Genomic DNA, 21,689 nt, shown 5'->3' with positions numbered 1-21,689 from the left:
TTTCTAATAATAAATAAATCAATCTGGGCCTTGGTAGGGATGCCTGAGAAGGGCCAGCGACACCCCCTGCTTCACCTCCTAATGGGACAAACCCTTCCCCAGCCTCATTCATCCCCACATCCTCACCCTGCGGCTGGTGGGACTGATTTGAGCATCGCCATCTCTCCCCCTGCTCCTCGTGGGTGGGTAAAGGCACTCACCTCGGGATGAGCACAGGAAGACACCTCAGTTTACAAAATGCAATGCAAAGTATCACTGCTCCTTGGTTAGAAACAAGGCATTCCTGCTGCTCTATGCCCTGACATCATTAGTCTTCAGAGTTAACAGCCAGCTTGTGGGTACAGACAGCTCCTACCCCTCTTGTAGCCTCTTTGCAAGCACCGGCGGGTGCTGCAGCCCCAGGTTTAGAGCTGGGAGAAGCTTTTTGATGTGGGAAACCGGCAGTAGGTGCAGACAGACACGGCCGCAAAGCTGGGCTTGATGATTTCCTTTCATCGCACGGGAGAGTTTCACTGCAACCCTGCCCTTCTGCAGCTCCCCCAAAGCAGCACCGGGTTTGTTTGGAGGCAGGTTTGGAAGCAACGTGATCCCTGTTTCCGTCTGCGTTGTGTAAGCCGGAGGGGTGCAGGTCGGGGCAGGCGGCGTGTGCCGGGGCGGGGGGGGAGGCACGTGCGTCCCGGCTGGGGCACCCCAGGCACCTCACTGAGGCTGCAGAGGCTTCGGCCGTGCTGGAAACCATCACAGATGTCACAGAGCAAACAAACAAACAAAGAAAAGGCCCAAAATAGAACGGTTCCAACTGGAAAACTGCGCGCGAGAAACCCTGTTTGTACGGGTGCCTGTGGAAGAGGAGACAAAGAGGGAGGTGAATGACTTGGGGGAGAGGGGCACATGGAAGCCAAGCTGGGTGCCATGCTGCGGGTGGCGGGTCTGACCCACACCGGAACACAGCAGGGGGAACACCCAGCCCCATCCCATGGGGCAGCTCCGGGGCTCGAGGAGGGGACCAGCACACTGAGTAGTGCCAGTGCAGCAAGCGAGGGCTGGGAGCACGATGGCCATGCTTGGATTTAATCAACCCGGAAAAGGGCAGCACAGGAATCCTTTGGGCACCCCAGCACCCGGGGTGCAAGGGTGGCTCTGCACCTCCGAGGGAAGGGAGCCCATCTCTGCCTTCAAAAGCCCTCCGGCAGCATGGAGCAGCCTGGAGCAAGGAGGAAGAAGCCCAGCCAGGGCTGGAGCCAAGCGGGAATACAACCCAGATGTGTCTGCTTTCATCCAGCTGTGTGTCTCCAGGACCCTTCTTGCAGGACTGGGGCTCGGGGGCATTTTCAGGCCACATCCCAGGGAAGATCTAGGGAGATACTGTTGCACAAAGGCCTTCATCTCCCAGCTCGGGATGCTGATGGCCCCCAGTGCCAGGGGTGGCTGAGCAGAGCATGGAGCAGGCAAACGTCACTGCTGTGGTTTGTCCCCAGTGCAGCCAAGTTGGACACAGGGGCTTGGAGCAAGCTGCTCCAGTGGAAGGGGTCCCTGCCAGTGGCAGGGGTTGGAACTGGATGAGCTGTAAGGTCCCTTCCAACCTAAACCACGCTGGGATTCTATGGATTCATGGTTCCTCAGCCTCTCCTCCATCAGTCCTAGGGCACCACTGGAGCCATTTACAGAGGATGCTGTTGGCACAGGGCATTCAGGGAGGCAATAGCCATAGGAAATGGAGGGATTGGGATACTTAATGCTCCCTTAATGGCTTATTCTTTCTCCTGCCTTCCTAGTGTTTGTTTTTGGAAGTATTAATATGCTGGGACTGTTTCTTTTAGAGCACGTTGGGACTGGATGGTTCTGCTGTGGGTCTGGGATCTGGGTGACCTTGGCTCATCAGGAAACCTTCCCAAGAGTGGTCTCTAGATCCTGACCCACGGATGTCCCGGTCCCTACGGCCCTGCCACAATGAACCTGGGTGCAGTGCGATGGTGGGACCTATGGGGCAGGCAGCAGCGATGGTGCCTTGGAAGGGAGGAGGGTTCACCTTGCCGTGCCTGCCTGCTCTGCAGAGCAGCGTTGCACGACATCCTCCTGCTCTACAGCCCACAGAAGGCAGCAGCTCTCCTGCCAAACCCCTAGTAGCTGCTAAACAAACAGTTTAATGCAAACCAGCCTCAATGGAGCAGGAGCAAACGTGCCCAAGAAAGCATCGAAGCCATTAGAGAGCCGCAGCGAAGGCACACGGCATTGCAGAGGCTTTGCCGAGCGCTCCGGGAGCACAGCCTGCTGCAATTTACATCTTTCCTTGTAACTAACATTTTCCTAATGACGTGTGTAATATGGTTTGGGATGTGCAGCTTCCATCCTGCGGCGCTCGCTGAGAGCCCAAATGTCAGCCTGCCCCCACACCTCGCCCGGTGGGATCTGACAGGGTTGGTACCAGCATCTTCTGCCTCCAGTCATGAGGCTCGGGCATCCAGAGTGTAATTGGGAGCTGCCGGCTCCCAGTTGGAGTTGCTTGGTTGCAGACAATGTGCAGTGACATTGGTGCAAAGACAATGTGCAATGACATTGGTGCAAAGACAATGTGCAGTGACATTGGTGCAAAGACAATGTGCAAAGACAATGTGCAATGACATTGGTGCAAAGACCATGTGCAAAGACAATGTGCAATGACATTGGTGCAAAGACAATGTGCAATGACATTGGTGCAAAGACAATGTACAATGGCATCTCCGACATATTCCTTACACAGAGCCAGCGACGGCCTTAGATTCCCACATCGAGTGAGCCAGGGAGGGATGCGCAGGTGGATGTTACCTCTCACTCACCCCATCGACCCGTTGGGAAAGGATGGAGTTCGGGGACACGATCTGTATCGAGAAGAGATGTTGTGAACCACTGGGATGGAGTGAGACGTTGGAACCAGCCCGAAAATACATGGTACATAATGTCACATCCCAAATCCCCTCTGAACAAGTGTCCATAAACACTGAGGGGGGATATCTAAGCAATTAAGTCATTTTAAATGTCAAATAGCCCCTGGACCCCACATTTGGACGTGACAGATGAACAGAAACGTAGACATGAAAAATTCCTGAAAGCTAACAAAGGAGCAGTGATTAATTTCTCTCTGTTCCAGGGCAATCGCATTATATACACACAAAGGAGTCATAAAAATTCCAGGATGACGGAACAAAATCCTTACAGAGCTCCACAGATAAAATACAACCATACTGGAAGGAGCTGGAACGGGCCAGGGAAGGAGCACGCCTAGAGCTGGCTCCTATACGTTGTGCTGGATAAAACACCTTCCCTGGAGGATGCGAGTGTGAGATTCCACCTGGTTGAAGTCCTGGTGATCATAAATGTCATGGCCCAGCTCGAGGTGGGACAAACCCTTGCTGATGGCAGTGCTCAATGCAAACACCCTCGTGTGAGAAGAGCTGGGCACTGTAAAACCCAGTCTCCATGCGGGAATTGAGGGTGCGGATGCATCAGTGGTGGCACAAGCAAAGGACAGTGCAAAAGATGTCAGGAAGGTAACAGGTTAAAGAGGCCAATTTAAGACTCCTATGGAGCCCCAGGAAGCATTTAGGAAGGCAAGAAAATGAAGGGATAAAGGCAAATCGTTTCAGTCCAAGAGGGGAACTTCTTTCTTCATTTAAGAGAAGGATATTCCAAACCGAAACCACAAAGCAAATATCATTAGAAGGGGCCGCGGTGTTGCTCAGTGACTGTTCATTGCCTTTTTGTGGGATGTTTTTCATCAAAACCGGCTGGGTCGTCTGCAGAATGGATTAAGGAGGGTGCTGAGCAGTGCCAGGGCCAGGGCGGGTGTTTAGGGGCTGCCCCCATGGGCCACAGAGCCTGAATGGTGAGAACAGACCCTGTGAGTGCAGCAAACACCCCCCCTTGGCTCTGCAGCGATGGTGCCTTGGGACAGGCAGCCACAGAGCAGCAGCAACCGGGAATGGGGGTCCCAGCATCCCAGCACCTCCAGGAGGAGCATCCCAAGTGACCCCGTCCTCATTGGAGGCTGCAGCCTGGCTCTGAATTCACTCCTGGCTGCTCCACAGCCAGAGCAGTGAACCCGGCCTATGGGGACATCATTCCCTTATCCTAATGGGCCATGAAACTTCAGCTCAGGACACCCAGGGTCCTGTCTGGGAAATGATAGAGAAGAAAATGTGGGGCCTGTGGCAAAACGGTGTGAGCCAGCTCAAAACGCATCAGAGCAAGAGGGGTGGAACAGGGATGCAGGCACTGACCTTGCCCATGGTGCGGGGGACCAGCCATGGATGCTGTACTAAGGGTCCCTGTCACCTGGAGGTGATGCGGCAGCTGTGCCTTGTGCCTTCCCCATCCCAGTGCTCCCGTTCTCCAACCAGGAAAGGAACCAGGCAAGAACCATGGCAACCCTGACACAGAGTCAGCAGGAACCAGCAAACTAATGACTTTCTCCTGGAATTCTCCAGGGAGGGAAAAAGGCCCCAGGGCAGCTCTGCTGCCATAAACCAGGCTCTCACTGCAGCAGAGCCTGCTCCAGCCCAGCCTGCTCCTCCCATAGGACTGGGACTGGTGGCACGGATGGTTGTGCCAGTCCCTGCACTCCCCCTGGCCTCACCAGCCTAAGGATGGATCTTGGATACCAGCCTGGAAAGGTGGGAGAGAGACCCTGGATTAATCCTATTCCCTTTTGTTTGGCATCCACCTTGAAAAACCATTTTATATTAGACTCACAGAATGCTTTGGGTTGGAAAGGAGCTTATGATCATCCAGTTCCAACCCCTCCCCGCCATGGTATTAAACCCAAATCCAGTGGTTTCCGAAAGAAAATCTTCTTTTTCTTTTCTTTTTAATGGGAAAAAATCCACGTAGGAGGCAGGTTCCTGTGCTGGGTGTGAAAAGCATCCTCCCCCCGGAGGCTGTCAGGGCCAGTCCTGCACCTTCCCTGCGAGCAAAGGCAACGCTGAGCCCTGCTGCTCAGCAGGGACTCAATTACACACACGGAGCTGACCCGGCCACAGCGCAGCCCTAAGGAGTTTGACACAAAGTTGGGAAGAAGCCAAGAAACTCCTAATTGGAAGTGGTTCCCGAAATGCCTGTCAGTGGGGTCTGTGCTCGGGGAGCCCTCCTCTGTCACCGTGAGTTACGAGCGCGCTTTGCTTTGCAATGAGGCAGAGGAAATCTAAGCATGGGTTTATGACCCCCTTTTCCTCCTGCCCGCGCTGCGCAGCCGGAGAGCGGCCGCTCTGCCTCTTCCCAGAGCCATCTCCCTGCTCCGAGCACCGCACCGGGTTAGGAGCAAGTTCCAGCTGTAAGAAACCGAGTCCCCAAAGGGGAGTTGCAGCCACGGGCTGGGCAGCGATGGGCAGAAGGACACAAGTGGTGGCCAGCAGCGATCCCTCACCTTCTCCCCATAGCGTGGTCCAGATGGAAGGAGCTGGGATGCGGGGCTACTGGGGACACAAGCCATGTGGGTCACTGTTGAGAGGCAAAGCAAGAAACGCGGTAGCATCACCAGTGCTCCCATCGGATGTGTCTCAGTGCCAGGCAGCAGGGCTATCCCAGACATTTCCACCTGAACCTGGACCACCATGGCCAAGCTGCAGCCCCCAGCAATCCCCATAGGTCCCCAGGACCTCGCCTTGGGCTCTGCTCTGGAGCAGTAACAGCCACTGTAAAGCATCCTGCCTGCTGCGGAGCTACCTCCACCGAGTCATTTCACACCTCCTCGGGCAGGAAGGTCACACACCAGATGTTCCCCATCAGCAGGCAGATCCCAGGCCATTTTACACCGGATTTAAGCCCCGCAGTCAAATCACCTTCATTTTCTCAGAGGCAAGCGATGCTCATTCTTGGAGCAGTGTTTTGGCTGGGAAGGAAAGGGGATAAACGCTGATGTACAAGCAGTACTATCCGCGGGATGCAGAGCAGAGCCTGACTTCCCCAGGTCCCTTCCAAAACAACCGCTGGCAGAGGTGCCTGGCTCTGTGTTAGCATCCAGGACACTGTGTTAACATCCAGGACACTGACCCAACCGGCCACCACAGCTCAGGGTACCACAAACCCACCCTGGTAGAGCAGGGATGCAGTCAAAGCTGAGCTCTTAATGCCATCAGGAATGGCTCAGCTCCTTTTCGGAACAGTTCTTGTTTTGGTACCAGCCATCCACAGCCTTGGGGACCGCAGGGATGTGGTCCAGCTTCATCCCTGGTGCTGGAATGGCACCAAACAGAGTCTGTGACTTGGAGGCATGGCCAGGAGTGGGAGGGGGTCAGCATTAGGTAAAATTCCTTCAGGCAGGAGCAGGCTCTGCTCTCAGCAGGACATCCCTTTGGATGCAGCAGACCTCAGCCTTATGGATCTATCTGCAGTCACGGGCTAGGAGGCTGTGGGTCAGAATTCAGCCTGCAGCAGGGTCAGTGCCAGTGGCACAGGGAGCAGCTATTGGTGCTGTGGTGACAGGTAGGAAGCATCAGCTTAGAGCAGAGCCTCGCACTGCAAGCACAGAGGTGTTTTGCTCCAAAGAGATGCAAAGCAGTCAGAGAGAAGGACCTTGTGCGTCGGGATGCAGGAATAGCCCAGCCTTGGAGCCACATCCCGGCTGTGTCACTGTGAGGAGAGGTGGGGGTCAGCCCTGAAACAAGGGCTGGAGGGGACACACAGGCAGTGAGGGGAGGCAGGTCTCTAGCAGCGCATTTAAACCCCGCCTCAAGCAGATCTGCCGTGCTGGGAGATGCTGCCTGCCCTTAGCTGGGACACGGGAGCGGCTGCACACACGCAAGATACAATGGATTTGCTTGAACCTCCCCACACGCAGACCACAGCCAAAGCAACCTGCCCCCGGGACACACGGAGCAGGAGCCCGTTATCTCCCTTCCTGAATGCGCCTCTGTTCCCAGCAGAGCCTTCCCCCAGGGCCCATGAACCCCAGCTTTGGGCCAGCCTTCCCAATGCTGGCACATGGGCAATTCCAGCCTGCTCCTGCCCCTCAGCTTGGAGCCATCGCTGCTCCTGCTGGGAGACGGTCGGCAGCACCATGGGGATTGCTGGTGCTGCAGCAGGGACAGGCGAGTGTCCCAAGGGTCCCCTTCAGAGGGCAAATCACTGCCGACTGTAGGAAGCTCCCTGGATATGAGGCATTTTAACACACACAGCTCTGCTAAAACGTATGCAAGCCCATAGGGAAAGCTCTTTGCTGCGTGTGCATACTCCATACATTTCAGCTCCAGCCTTTCCTAGCCCTCTGGGCTGACATTTACCTCCCTCTGCATGTGCCAGAGAGCACCGCGCACCAGCTCCCCAGCCAATAAATCCTCTCCAGCATTAAAGAGTGCGGGTCCCAGTTAATTAAATGAGCACAAGCAGCACCACCGTCCCCTCAGCAATTAGAGAAGTGGGTGAGTAATTAGATGGAATGTTAATTTAATTTCCAGGAGGGGGGAAAGCAAAAGAAAGGAAAAGGAGGAGGAACAAATAGGATTACATTTGACAAGAGGGAAATTGAAAGTCACTTAATCATAGAGCAATTAAAGTTCTCCAAACTATGGGGCTAGGAAAAACAACCCCGATGGCATAGAAGGACAGGACCACCAGCATGTGTTGTGGATGCTCATCCAGGTAAGGTATACGCTCTAAGCCCCTGCGTATGTGGATTCGTATAACACCCACCTCAGCTTAGCTTTGCCTTTCCCCTTCCTTAAGGAACAGGGAAAAGGCTATTGCCTTGCAAACAACTGCTCCATCCCGGCCATACCTCCAGATAATGCTCTTATCAGCCTTCCTCAGCTAAGTAAGATCAGTTGTCCTCTGCCAGGAGAAAGAGGAATGCAAGGCGAGCAATCCCGGAGCCCTGAGCCTGCGCTGCAGGAACACTGGGGCTGGTGGGAGGGGGCATGGACAGGCAGTGCCCGTGCCACCCCGCACCAGCACCAGGATCTGAGCAGCTGCATCCCCCATCCACGTGCGCTCCCGGTGGATTCTCTCCTCTCTCTCTGTTTTCCATCTCTTTCTGGTTTAAACATTGCTTTGCAGCCATTTAGAGCATCAACAGGTACCAGGCTTCACCCAGGACCCTTCCAACACACCGTGACAAGTGATGCCTGAAGCCCACCCAAGGTTTTGCTAGAAGGACTGCAGGCTGAAGTGGAAAATCCCCCCTCAGCCATAAGACATGGACAAGACCACCGGGGGCTGGTGTCATTGAAGGGGCTGGAGCAGCCCAGCCCATGCCTATCCCTTTCCTGAGCTGCCTTTCGGGATAGCACATTCCCCATCCCCTCCGTGCTCAGCGGGACGCAGGGGTGGGTGCGAGGCTCTTGGGTGCGATGGAGCTGCTGGATTTCAGCTCTCAGTGGCCTCCTGCCTTATCCGAGCCCGCGGCAAGGTTGGGGATAAAGGTGGGTTTTGTTCAGTTTAATTAGAGCTGGCGTGGCAGAGCTGCTTGCTGCCAAGGGCTGACAGGCACATGCATTAATCCGCTCACCCTTGTCACTTGGAGACGGCTCCTCAGCAGCAAAGCGAGGAGCAGAGAGCCTCAGCAGCGCAGACAAGGTGGGGAGAGGGGATGGGGGGAGGTATTTGCTCCCTGTTGATGCTTTCCCCCTTTTTCTCCTGGCCAAGCATCACCCTGAGGCTCTGCCCTACGGAAACCAGAACTCTTTCAGCCGCAGGGTTGGAAGGCTCAAACCCTCCGCCATGAAACCATCCAGGGCTACGGCAGGAGTTTTGCAGAGGGTAAAACAGGGAGTGAATGCCCCTGCAGACCTTTGGGAAGCAGCAGATGGTTTGCTAGCACGAGAAGCCTGCTTTTATTACTGAAAGCCACGTGAAATAAAGCAGAGCAGAAGCCTCGTGCGAACGCCCCTGCTAATTCCAGCACCACAGCTCCCTGCTCTTCGTTACCATGTGGCGCATCCACAGCGACCCAGGAGGGGAAATAAACCCCTCTTTTCCACCAAACAGTTGTGTCTGAAACGCTGCTTGAAGGCTGGAAGCAATCACAGCAGTGAATGGAGCAGGCGCTGCGATGGTCGCTCAGGGTTGAGTTAGATGCTCCCGGCTCCACTGACACGGTGTGGGGAGGGTTTAGTGCTCTCCCCATCTCCAGCCACCAGCCCCGCGTGGCCACAATCCAGCCTGGCAGGACCGAGTGCTGCAGCAGGCTCGGACTTGCTCGGGAGAAAAGAGCAGGAGAACTGGGACTGAGCCCTTGGGAAGGCTCAGGGGGAACAATTGTGGTCACTCGTGCCCAGGAAAAATAAGGAGGAACTGGGATGGAGGAAGAGGAACTGGGATTCTAAGAGTGGCCAGCTTGCAGGAGGTCTATGGGAGCTGGGAAGCCAAGGAGCAAGGAGGTAGGATGGAGAGCTGTAACATGGCAGGGGACATGCAAAGATAGAGGGGGGGTGATTTAGGCTACAGATGAACACTTGCACTGGTACAAACAGATGCTATCTGGCTGCATATAAACCTGGAGGAGAGCTCCCAGTCATTAGGGAGATAGAAACAGCTTTGCTAGGCAAAAGCCTGGCTGCTTTGGGGTAAAGCCATGCAACACATGGGCCCCATCCCAGAGCCATTCCCCTCCATCAGCTCATCTACGGGTCCGCCATAGACACCCTGTCCCCAATGTGCTCCCTGTGGCAGCACCTGCACCCAGGCTGTCCCAGTGCAGCATTCCCTGGCTTCGCTCCTGCATTTCCCTTGACCTCCAGCACAGCGTTGTCCCAGCCTGGGTTTGGGGAGACAGAAGTGCAGCATCTCCAGCAAGCCCTGCTGCATCCTCCTCCTCGGGCTCACATCCCCTTCCAGCAGCTCAGGGGCTCACTGCCCTCCCCAGCTCACCCCAAATCCCCTGTGAAGAGGAAATGAGTGTGTGAGCTGTGTTTCTAAGGTACAAAAGTCTGGCCTGCGTAGGAGAGGCCATGCCAGGCTGGGGTGCTCTGCCTGCGCACATTCAGGGTGCAGGAGAGAGGCTGGATCCTGTCCTGCATCCCTTGGCAATGCCCCCTGCCTTGGGAGATGTGCTATGGACCATCCCCAGGAGCCCGGCAGGGGAAGAGCAGAGGTGATTCCTGCTCGGCTGCATTCCATGGGATGAGAAACTCATCCCTGGCTCCAAATAGCCCAGAAAGGGAGCAAAGAGGCCTCCTGCCCAGCAGAAAGGTGCCCTCACTGTGCAAAACACACAGAGATGCTTCCCTTTCCCAATTCCCATCTCCTGGGGCTGCTCCCGTGTGAGCCCAGGGCAGGATGCTGTAAAATGAAGTATTTGCTCCAAAGGCATCCCATGCCCGGGGCAGGGGGGGGACGGGGACGGGACACACACGGGATCTGCTCCCGGTTTTTGCAGAGGTTGCACAAGCTTTGCGTGCCTCCAGGATGCTGCTGCTCTTCGGGGTTTATTTACTCTGCAGTAATTACAATCAGCGCTCCCTGACAGAAGGAATCCCTTTGCTTTGGCTTTCGGGCCCCCCTGAGCTCAGAGCCGTGTGCCAAGATGAATCCTGGGAGCACAGGAATGAACATAACACTGGGTCCAGGGAAATGGAAAACAGGAGGGAAGGAGGGTGAGGGCCCCCCCCCCAGCCAACTTGGACCATGTTTGCCTCTGGACAAGATGCTGGAGGGGGAAGCTGGGAGCCCTGAGGTGTTTCTGTGCTGTCAAAGGGGATGGTAACGGCCGGGCTACACCTTTTAGCTGTGGGTGAGCAGGCAGCCAGCCCCATTCCAGCAGGGAACGGGTCTGTACAGACTGGGGGGGGCATCGCTCCTGTGCCTGCTCCGTGCTCCCTATGAAAACCAAACATGTTTATGCGGGATCAGGCATTTGGGCAGGGGCCAAACTCACCTTTTCAAGTGCGTGCAGCAGCCAGAGGTGTCAGCTAAGGACAGGTTAAAAACAAGTCCAGAGGCACAAGCTCGTCCCGAGTTTTCTTCCTTCCCTGCAGCAAGCGACTTGGCTTCCCTCCTGGGAAATCAAACCCCATGGATTAGGTTGAGGTTTCGAGCAGTTCCCATGGGATCTTGTTAAGCAAACCCCAGGGTTTGGAGTGACTCAGTTCAGGGCTGCTGGAAACAGGGGAAAACCGAGACATTTTCATCCACAAGAAACTGGAGGTGAAAATATCTGCATTTCCCTCTGTGCTTCCAGAGCTTGGTTGGTTTCATTTGGGAAAGCAGCTTCTTCGGGGGGGGGGAATCCAAAAGTCATAGAATCATAGAATCATAGAATAGTCAGGGTTGGAAGGGACCTCAAGATCGTCCAGTTCCAACCCCCCTGCCATGGGCAGGGACACCTCACACTAAACCATCCCACACAAGGCTTCATCCAACCTGGCCTTGAACACTGCCAGGGATGGAGCACTCACAACCTCCCTGGGCAACCCATTCCAGTGCCTCAGCACCCTCACAGGAAAGAATTTCCTCCTTAGATCCAATCTAAACTTCCCCTGTTTCAGTTTGAACCCGTTACCCCTTGTCCTGTCACTACAGTCCCTGATGAAGAGTCCCTCCCCAGCATCCCTATAGGCCCCCTTCAGGTACTGGAAGGCTGCTCTGAGGTCTCCACGCAGCCTTCTCTTCTCCAGGTGCTCCAGTCCCTGATCATCCTCGTGGCCTCCTCTGGACTTGTTCCAGCAGTTCCATGTCCTTTTTCTGTTGAGGACACCAGAACTGCACACAATGCTCCAGCTGAGGTCTCACAAGAGCAGAGTAGAGGGGCAGGATCACCTCCTTCGACCTGCTCTCTCCTGTCGACTGATCTCTTCCAAACCTGAATAGGTGAGAATAAACCCAGGAACTAAAACCTTTTGGGTTTAAGATCGGGTGTTTTAAGAAGCATTTGGAGAGCTCCTGGTGTATCCGGAGGTTTCACACTCCCATCCAAATCAATTCTTGCCCTCACCTCTCCACATAAATAACCCATCAGAGGTCCTCAGCAGCTCTATGAGAGCTGGGAGCCAGGGATGGGTGGTGTAGATCAATACCCACGCGCTGTCACATGCCAAGAGATGAGCATCAGTTTCCCCTTTGGCAGCCTCGGTCGTGTCTCTTGGCTGCTCCTCTGGACAAGCTGGCATGAGCCGAGATCCCAGACTCACGGAATCAACCTGATTGATGCTGGGGTTACATCGGTTACAGGCAAAAAGGGATTGAGTCCCTTCGCCAGGCTGTGTGAGCCTGCTGCCCTGGTCTGCCTGGGGATGGACCATGCCTGAAGCCCACCTCCTCAGCCCCCTCTCTTCCTCCCCTTCCCCAGGACTGCTGGGGTTTAAGCGCTTCCCCACTGCTGGTTGTAAATGACTTGTGCCATTCCGAGCACCCAGCATCCCCCGTCTCCCTGCAGCCCTGCTCCGGCACGGAGGACGTGGGAGGCTGAAAGCAGCAGCTCTGCTCCCCATCCTGTCCTGCTCAACGTTCCTTGCTTGCCTTTTGGGAAGCGAGATCCCACCCCTCTGCAGGGCACAGGGCTGGAGCGGTGGCACAAGTCCCTGCTGCCTCCATGCCCTTCCCCTGCATCCCAGGGGCTCTTTGGCTTCCCTACTTCAGCAGCCAGGGACTTGGGGGGGACGGGGGGGCTGTGTTTTTCCCAGGGCTTTCTGTGGGATGTAAATAGGATCAGGGCGGCAGGAAGAGCCGGTCACAAGGGAGAGGATGTCTGTGAGTGCCTGCCTCAGGAGAGCACTTGTCTGGCTTCCCGCTGCTCAAACCCTGGTCTCTGGGATCTGTTCTTTGTCCCGAGTGGTGCTGACAGGCTTTGCCTCGCTCCTGGCAGCCGCACCGGCAAAGGGTATTCACCCTGGGGCCGGCCACGGGAGATGGGGATGCTTTGCCTAGAATTCACAGGAATCGCCTTTGAAAGGAGACATTCCCAAATCCCACTTCTCCTCCCTGTCCAGAGACACCATCTCTGCTCCGGGAGATGCCCTTCCTGGCCAGCAGCCCCGCATTGCTGATGTGCTCAGTGCACCTCTAAAGACAGAGCAGCACCCAGTGAGACACCTTTGTGCCCACCAGCAGTTACTGAAGAGCTGGAGGGACCGGACACGGAATAAGACTTCCATCGTGTTTTCCATGTGTTTTCCATCACCCAGCACGCAGGTGAGGCAGGCCCGGGGGGCAGATGAGGTGTCTCCAGATGAGCTGCCGAAAGCAGCCGTGCGTGATGAGCCACCCCAGGGTTCTGGGTTCATCACTGATGCGTCAGGCTCAAGGAAAACGACTTTTGGGTAATAAACCAGCGGAGCTCATCATCCCTGCAATTCCCAGCTCCCAAACCCAGTGGAGGAGGTACCAGTGGCAGCGATTAGAGCTGGTTTGCAAAAGGGTTTGAGTAAGGCAAGGCTGGAAAGCAAAGCCCCTGCCACAGACCTGGGGAGTCGGTGTCCCAGTGCCACCAGCAGCTCTCCAGGAGCAGGTAGCTCTTTCTCCTCGGTGAATTCAGGTCCCTCCCGCAGCACTGACTCTTCCCTGGGGCTATAAGGCAAAAATGTGCAAGGGTTCATGAGCTAAAATGGTTTAACCCTGACTCACAGGCAGCAGCTCGTCCTGCGGCACAGTGAGACCCAAGCTCTAGGGTGTGCGGGGCAGGGGGATGCAGGAGGATGCTCTCCCGCTGCCATCATCCCTTTCTCCTCCCTCACTTTCTTTAGCACTGATCCTTCCTTTGGGCCTGGAGCCAGAGTGAAATCTCATCTCCGGAGGAGACGTTTTTAGACAGTTTACAGAATCTGGCTTCCTGCTTTTAAATATCTTGGGTTCTTCAGTTTCCCGTCACCTGGAAAGGAGGTGTGAGAGAAGTCAGTGTCCCCGAGTGACTCCGCGCATTGTCTTGCCATGGGTGGGCACCCAAGAGCCAGAAGCAAGGCACTGAGGCACACATGATCCCGCGACCATCCCAGCACTGCTGTCACCTCCTGCTTCTGTGCTGGGGCACAACCTTCTCCCCTGCACTATGATGGACAGACCCATGGAACGGTTTGGGTTGGAAGGTACATTCAGAGATCATCTAATCCAACCCCCTGCTATGGGTAGGGACATCTTCAACTAGACCAGGTTGCCCAGAACGCATCCAGCCTGGCCAGGACCACCAGCGGAAGGTGCTGAGACACAAGACTGGACTCAAACAAGCAGCAGGACCCGTTGGTGTCAGTCCTGAGCCTCCCCCCAGCTCCCCATGGACCCCGGGAAGGGCCAGCACCGCGGTGGAGGTGCTGTATCAGACCCCAGCGTGTTCCTGCTGTTCCTCCTCACCCGACAAGCCCGGGCCCGGCGGGACACAAAGCGTGCTCTGTCTCGCACACCCTCCTGCAGCCGGGTGCGCTGGCACAGCACCACCACGGGAAGCCGCTGCGGGGGGGACTTGGCTACCCGAAGGCAGGACTCAAAGGGGTTTTGCCACTTTAAGGCTCCTCTTTCTGGCTGCTGCTCAGAGACGTTGAGATGCCACCATCCCTGGACCGTTTCTGTCCTCGGAGCTGCAGCGCGTGGTTTCCCCACCCGCGGTTGCACATCCAAAGGGGTTTGCTGGAGCAGAAAAAGGGAAGCAAGGCTCTTTAGAGGCAGGCAGCAGCGTGGCACTGGTCTGAGCTCAGAACCCAGCCCAGGCTGGGGAACAGCCCCTGCAGCCAAGCAGCAGCGTGGCACTGGTCTGATCTCCAGCCTGAGCCCGGACCCCAGACTGGAGGGGATGCTGCTTTGTTGCCAAGACATCTCCTTACAACCACAAGCCCAGCAGCAGCTCCCCTGCCACAGGACTAAGTGAGGACTAAACCCAGGGACAGCACTCGAGCTTTGGGAGCACAGGCACTCAGGAGCTCTGCTCCCAGGGACCTCGCATGGAGGTGCCTGAGCATCTCTGCTTATGGGACCTTCAACTGGAGGAGGTTGCCCAGAGCCTCATCCAGCCTGGCCAGGCCAGGAGAGGACCACGTTCAGAGCAAAGGTGCTGAGACACAAAGCTGCAGGACCCTGCTCCTGGGGTCTTGCTCGGTGCAGAGCACGAGGTGGGGGGGTTCCCTTGCCAGGACCCCCTGGTGCAAGCCATGCGAGTGGCCAGAGCCACCCCTCACCCTGAGCCACATCCTGGCCTTTTGTTCCTGAAGGAGAGCGTGCAGGCAGTTGGGTGCCAGCCACCAGAGCTTGTGCTGCGCCTGCTTCCTCCCTTGGCACGCAGCGGTGCCCGGCGCCTCTGGCCAAGGCTCGCTTGCGTAAACAGCCCCAGTAAGGAAGATAAATGAGGCTGAGTGGCAGGAGGGCAGCACGGGGCTGCCAGCCAGCCCTGCCTGTGAACCGGGGCACGCTGCGCTGCTCCAGGGCCACGCTCCTGCGCAGGGACCGCAGCATCCCGTGCGGTGCTTTAGGAGATGCTCCCCCCTATCACCGTCCTCAGAGCGTGAGCAGGGGTTTTCAGACGGGTGAAATTTACTCACGGAGAAACGCTCCTCCACATAAACTGCTCCAACGCCGTGACAAAAAATGTCCCCTGGCTTGCAACCATCCCTCAGGCATTTCACAGACCCAGCCTCTGCCACACATGCTCATAACCACAGCAAGATTCCCCATGGCTCTGACTGGAGAGGGTTCAAAGCCTGTTGGCACCAGGCAGAAGGTTCCTCCACCTCACTGGGTCTTGCTGGGTGCTCCTGGTATGGAGGGAGGCTGACATCTCGGTCCAGGATGGTACCCAGAGGAAACCAACCCCTGCAGCGATGCTGATGCTTCCCACCAGTGCAGAGCCGTGATTTGCTGCCCCAGCCCCAGTGTCTGTGTCTGAGCTGCATCTTCTAAGGGATACAAGAGGTTAATACTAGCAAACCCCTGTCTTGAGCCATGCTAATGCCACAGCAGAACAGAGCACCCCTGCCAAGAAGCTTATCTGAGGCTCTTTGTGAACAAAGTGAACCCTGGAAGGTGGCAAGGCTCAGTGACAGGGAGCAGGGATGCGAGCCAAGATCGCTGCCTCTGGCCAGAAGAGAAATTTCCATCTTAGAGAGGAGCCACCCCATCCTGATAACCCCGCTGTTCCCAGCACGGAGAGGGGCCTCGGGGGGCCAGGACCCTGCTCCCTGGGAGCTGTTGGCACAGCTCAGCTCTGCTATGGTAGCATCTCATGGCTCCAGCTGCACAGATGGACACTGGAGCTAAAAAGCATCCTTAAGGGATGCAGCACAAGGCAGGCAGCCCTGCACTGAGCTCCACGGTGGCTCTGCCTTCCTGCTGGCTCCTGCACCTTGTAAACTGGGACAGAAAAGAGCCCCCTCACCCAGTCGTTACCCACTGTTAGAGCCATTCTGCTTCATACACCATAGGTCTGAGCTCCCTCAAGACCCGGCTATCACACTGGATAGATACAATGAGCCTTTCAGCCCTTCAGACCTCTGGACATACACTTGAATGAGCTGTATGTCTAATGAATATGTGGGCAAATCTCAGAGCAGCCAGGACTGCACGGAGGCTCCGGCTCAAACCTTCTGCTTCCCAAATCCTCTCGAGGCCGTGCGGGAAGGGAAAGCTCCAGCCCAATGCTCTTCCTATCCCAGTGCCCTGCCGGGGTCGATAGAAACCAGCGGTGCCCGAGCGCAGCCCATCTCTGCCTCTGCGTGTGCTCCCAACTGGGGGAGTTGGTGGCTCCCAACTGAGCCGGGCCCCAGCAGTTCCTGGGAATTGAATCCACAGATCACTCCTCTGGAGCTACCGGGCAGCAGCAAATGGACCCCAGGCTTCGAGCCCTCTCCCTGCAGCTGGGATGCTGCTCCGCTTGGCTGTGATTGTGCCCTGCAGGCAGAATAGAAGGGAAACCCTGTGCCTTTCAGGCTAGGGAAAGGCAGAGAGAACAATGCAAGGGGAGGGACCACCGGGCTGGACTGAAGATGTGAGGGGTGGCTGCATCCCACTGCTTCAGGTACAGGCAACCAAGTGGAGCGGTGCAGCAGCCCTTCTGTGAGCCCCAGGTGGGCACCGAGCTGCTCCCAGTGCCTGCTCCTCTCCAGCGGGCTGGAATTCGCTGTCCTACATTTGCTTCACTCTCTAAAACCAGTGTAGGAAGCTCGTGAAGTGTTTCTTGCTCCCTGGGGCACGAGAGAAAGAGCAGCTCTGCTCCCCGAGAGGGACAACAACAGATAGGACCCGGTGTGTAAGGATCCCAATTAGCCTTGGCAGGCAGCGCAAGCTGCAGGAGCTTCCTCTTATCCTCGTGCGCCCTGCCATCGGCAGAGCTCTCCCGCTGATCCTCTGGAGTGACAGCAGGGTTTAATCTCCATGGAGATGGGGCTAATACAAGCCTCTGATCTGCTGCAGGTGGTGGCTTGGCTACTCACAGTGCCTCAGGAGCCAGGCTACCTTTTTCCTTCTGTTCTCCATCCCTTTTGGCAGCCGCCCTGGAGCGTGTCTGGATGCTGGGACAGAGTTCAGGGACCGCCCGTGCTCTCATTGCCTCCAGCCTGTGCGGAGGAGAAGGGCAGAAGCAAAGCCCTGGGTGCAGCAGGGGAAGCCCACAGCAGGGGTGGGATCTGGCTGCTCACGCACCCGCAGCAGTCAGTATTTGGCCAGCTCACAGATGCTGTGTAGGGATGATGTGGTAATGCTGGAGCTGAGGATGCTCCTGAGCACGCAGCTGGGACACACAGTGCCCACCTCTCACTGCAGCTCCAGGAATGGTGTCTGACTTTCCCAAAGGATTCTCCATTCGTGACAGATTTATCTTAGGGTTTATTCTCCTTCCTTTGCAAAAACCTTGTTTGGACAATGCACGGCAACATCCTCGCTCAGTACAGACAGGGATTAAAGCAACCAGATGCTTGTTTGCTCGCACTGGACCTAAAACATTCAACAGAGTGAGTTTGTCTTTTCCCAGCTGGAGACTTCCCTCTGTGTGTTTTGAAGCCAGGCTCATGCTCTCCATAGCCCAGCAGGTCCCCAGCACACGGAGCTGAGCTCCCCAGTGTGTGGTCCTCCAGCACCAGCCTCTGAATGCACCTGCACATTGGACCTTAGAGAAAGGGACCCGATGAGGCTGTGCTGCACACGGCTGTAGCTACACGGCACTCTGCAAGCAGCAGGGATGCAATAAACCTTACGTGAGGTGGAGATGCAGCACAGCATGAGGATTTTGGAGGTACTGATGGACAGGGAGGACCCCAAGGTTCAGAGCTGAACCCAGAGCTCTTCCCATCAGCTGCAGATGTCTCGTTGCCAAAGCTGGATGGGGTTTACAGAATCAGAGTTGAAGGGGCTGCTCTTGGCATCCTCACAATCAGTTGCCATTGCAGGAGCCTCCCAAGAACCCCATCTTACCGTGCTGGCACCCGTCTGCTCTTCCTTCCTGAAGCCCATAAAGAGGAGCAAAGGACCCAGCAGTCAGGAGGGTCTTCTGCAGCGGCGGTTTCCCTCCTCGTTCTTGTGGTGTCAACAGGAGAGATGAGGAGGACTGAAGACATTTGCTAAGAGAACAACAAGCACAAATAGGTCGTGCAAAGGTGCTGTAACGGCTGCACTCGGAGAGTCTCCAGAAGCCTGCTCTTTCCGGGCTTATTTCCTCTCCTCTGCCAAAAGGACACAATCAAAGGCTTAGCTTTGGCTAAGAGCTATGAATACTCTCAGCTGTAGACTCTGCTCACACCCAGCAGGGCGGTGTAGACCTTGGCACACCTGGGAATGAAGCAGGAAGGAGGAACATTAATGCCTCGATAGGAAAACCAGCACCCATCAGCAAGGAGAAGCCAGCAGAGGGTTTGAACATCTGGTGGCTGCAGGAGGTCTGGGCTCACCACATCCCCATCCCGTCCTGCAGATACCAATGCATTAAAGGAGCCTGCTCCAGACCCCTCGCAGCCAAAGATGAACCATTGAAGGTGAAGGGGACCCAGCTGCAGCTCTGCAAGGGGCTCTCCCATCCCAGTCACTGGGAAGAGGGACAGGCACAGCCTTTGTCCTTCAGGATGCACCAAACCACTGCAAATCCCCCACATCCTTGGGAGCAGGGCAGGGGTTTTGCATTCCCATCCCCATCACAGCTGGCTCCAGGATAGAGCACAGGGATGTGCAGATGTGTGGATGTGCATTGCAGCACGGCTGTGCCTAACCCTCTGTGGTCCAGCTGAGCGTGGCTGAGCCTCCCTGGCAGGTAGCCCTGATGGGCTAATGGCTGTGTCTGAATGTATTAACCAAATGCCTCTCTGCACTCTCTGTTTTCCTAGAGCCCCAGCCAGACCCCAAGACTATTTGTGTTGGCTTGGAACCCTCTGCCCATCTCTGCGCAGCACGAGCACATAACCACAGGGGTTTGTTAATAGAAACCAAAGCAGAACTCGCCAGTGAGGCTTGCAGGCAAGGGGCCTGTCCTACAACAACAGCTCAGGGCTTTGCTGTCACAAATGGGACCTTCCAGGGTTTCTGGAGCTCTCCTGGACCTTCCACTGCAGTGACTGCAGAGCAACAGCAAACCCCAGGCCTGTGGTAGCAGGGCTCCACTCCACGAGTGCCCCAGTCTGATTTTAAGCAGCTCAGAGGCTGAGGTTCCCTTTTACTCCCTTTAGGAGACAAAGGCCACGTCTACATGATGGATTTTATGCTGCTTTTCCTCATCCACTCGGACTTGAACCCAGCTGAGACCATCTGGTGTCAATGGCTGTGCAGAGGTTCCTGTTTCAGCTGAAACAAGATCTGAGGTTTGCTCAGCCTCTACCACACATTGGGTCTGCAGCAGTTTAAACACCAGACCAAGGTCAGGATTAGCGTGTACAGCGGGCCCCGAGTCCAAGCTCTTATCCTCACGTTGGTCAGGCAAACCAAGGGGACAGGGAGCAGGCTTTGTGGTGGTTCCCTCCATTGAGGGTTGGATCGTTGTCACCTGCCAAAATCAGAGGCTACTTGTACAAGGGACAAACCTCTCCTTAGCAATGTGCTTCCTCACCGGTCTCCTTCTCCCATAGCCAGAAGCTACGGTGAATGCAAGATGCAAACATCCCAGTAGGGTTCTGGGGCAGCACTGCCCAGATCCCAGCTCAAGAGCATCCAAACGACCTGAGGCCAGGCCCCTTGCGCAGATCTATGCGTCCAGGGCTTAGCTCCCAGCAGGGAGGCAAGGATCTAGCGCTCATTCCCCACGTGTGAATGCGATCTGCCTTGAATTTAAATGCAATAATCCCAGCCCAACCCCGCAAACCACAACTGACACTCCGCAGGGAAAGCCAGGGTGTTTGCAATAACACATTGCCAAACGTTTCCCAGTTCAGAACACTCCCAAACCAGTGCAAAATGCACAGGGATCCAGGAGGGAGGAATGCTGGGTAAGTGGAAGTGTTGCTGGGGATGTTTCTTATTCACAGCCAGGCTAAATCACCGCAGAGCAGGGCTCTGCAGCCTTTACATTAGCTCCAAGACAACAGCACAGCTCCTCAGCAGGTGTAAATTGGCAGAGCTCAATTCTGGGTGAGATCCTCTGATTTACCCCATACCGAGGACTCAGTTCCATTGCTGGGACAGAAACGTTTGCCTTAGAGCTGTGTGTCCATCCAGAACTGCCCAGCCTTAACAGCAACCACAGTGCAGTGACGACTGAGGTGTTACTGGAGGACTAACACCATCTCCAGGGACATCCTTCTTCCTTCCAGTCATTCCTACCTGTCCAAGGTCACGGAGCTGCCACCCCAGGTCTGTGTTCCTCCCACTTATGCACAGCACAAGAGATGCTCTTCAGCAGCATGGTGATGGTGTGGGCCTCTCCGGCTCTGATGGCAGTGGGAAAATCTGGGCCTGGAAAACTTTCTCCCACTTCCAATTGGGATAAATCTTTCCTCAAATCATCTCCCATCCTAAAACCTTGTGACTGCACTGAAACAAATGAAGTGTGCTACGTTTAGGCAACAGGCAATGAGAGTGCATGAAGGGAAGCAGGGGGTTGGCAGGACTTAACACAGCTCACGAGACTCTGCAATGGCCAAACTCAGCCCAGGCCTGGGCAAACGCCTCTGAGCTGGCTGCAGGCATGGCTCAATTGGCTTTGGTAGGGTTTGGATCGCATCAGCCATGCAAAAGGTGCTACTGCTGCTTACAGGATGGTTTTCTCCTATGAACTGAATTGCCAGGCCAAGGTCAACGTCCCTCAGTATGATGGAGGTGGCTGCAAAGCCTTGTGCTGGTCAGTACCCGCTCCAGGGCATCCCTCTGATCCCCGCTGGAAAGTGGCATCCAAGAGCTCTGGAGCTCCCTCTTCATCAGGAATGCTGCCTTCTTCCACATGTTCCTCACTATCCGACAGGGATGGAAGCTGCATTCCTTCACCCTGCAGCTCTCACAAGTGAAGTCATTTGATTTCCTGAGCAAGAGAGCAGCCAAAGCCCCCCAGAAACTCACAAACACCACTTTAATTAACATTCTTATTCACAGTGGAAGTCCCAGTTAATATCTGGCATGAAAAACCCAAAAGAGAATGTGCAGATCCCAGCGCTGAGCAGCCGCATAGGAGCCCATTCCTTTTAGTGTATACACACACATATGCACATATATCTATAAAATCTAAATATATATGGGTGTATCTACGTACACTCATATATACAGAGAGCAAGAGAGCTTTTACCAACCTGCTTGGACTCCCCAGGTGTCCAAAAGCCCCAGTGCAGCAGCACTCATTGGAAAATCTCACTTCAGTGATTTTCAGAGCCATGAAGAGCCCCGTGTTTGCTGGCACCACCAGA

The sequence above is a fragment of the Lathamus discolor genome, chromosome 21, assembly GCF_037157495.1.
Source record: "Lathamus discolor isolate bLatDis1 chromosome 21, bLatDis1.hap1, whole genome shotgun sequence".
Classification (NCBI taxonomy): domain Eukaryota; kingdom Metazoa; phylum Chordata; class Aves; order Psittaciformes; family Psittacidae; genus Lathamus; species Lathamus discolor.
This window is presented reverse-complemented; position numbering follows the sequence as displayed.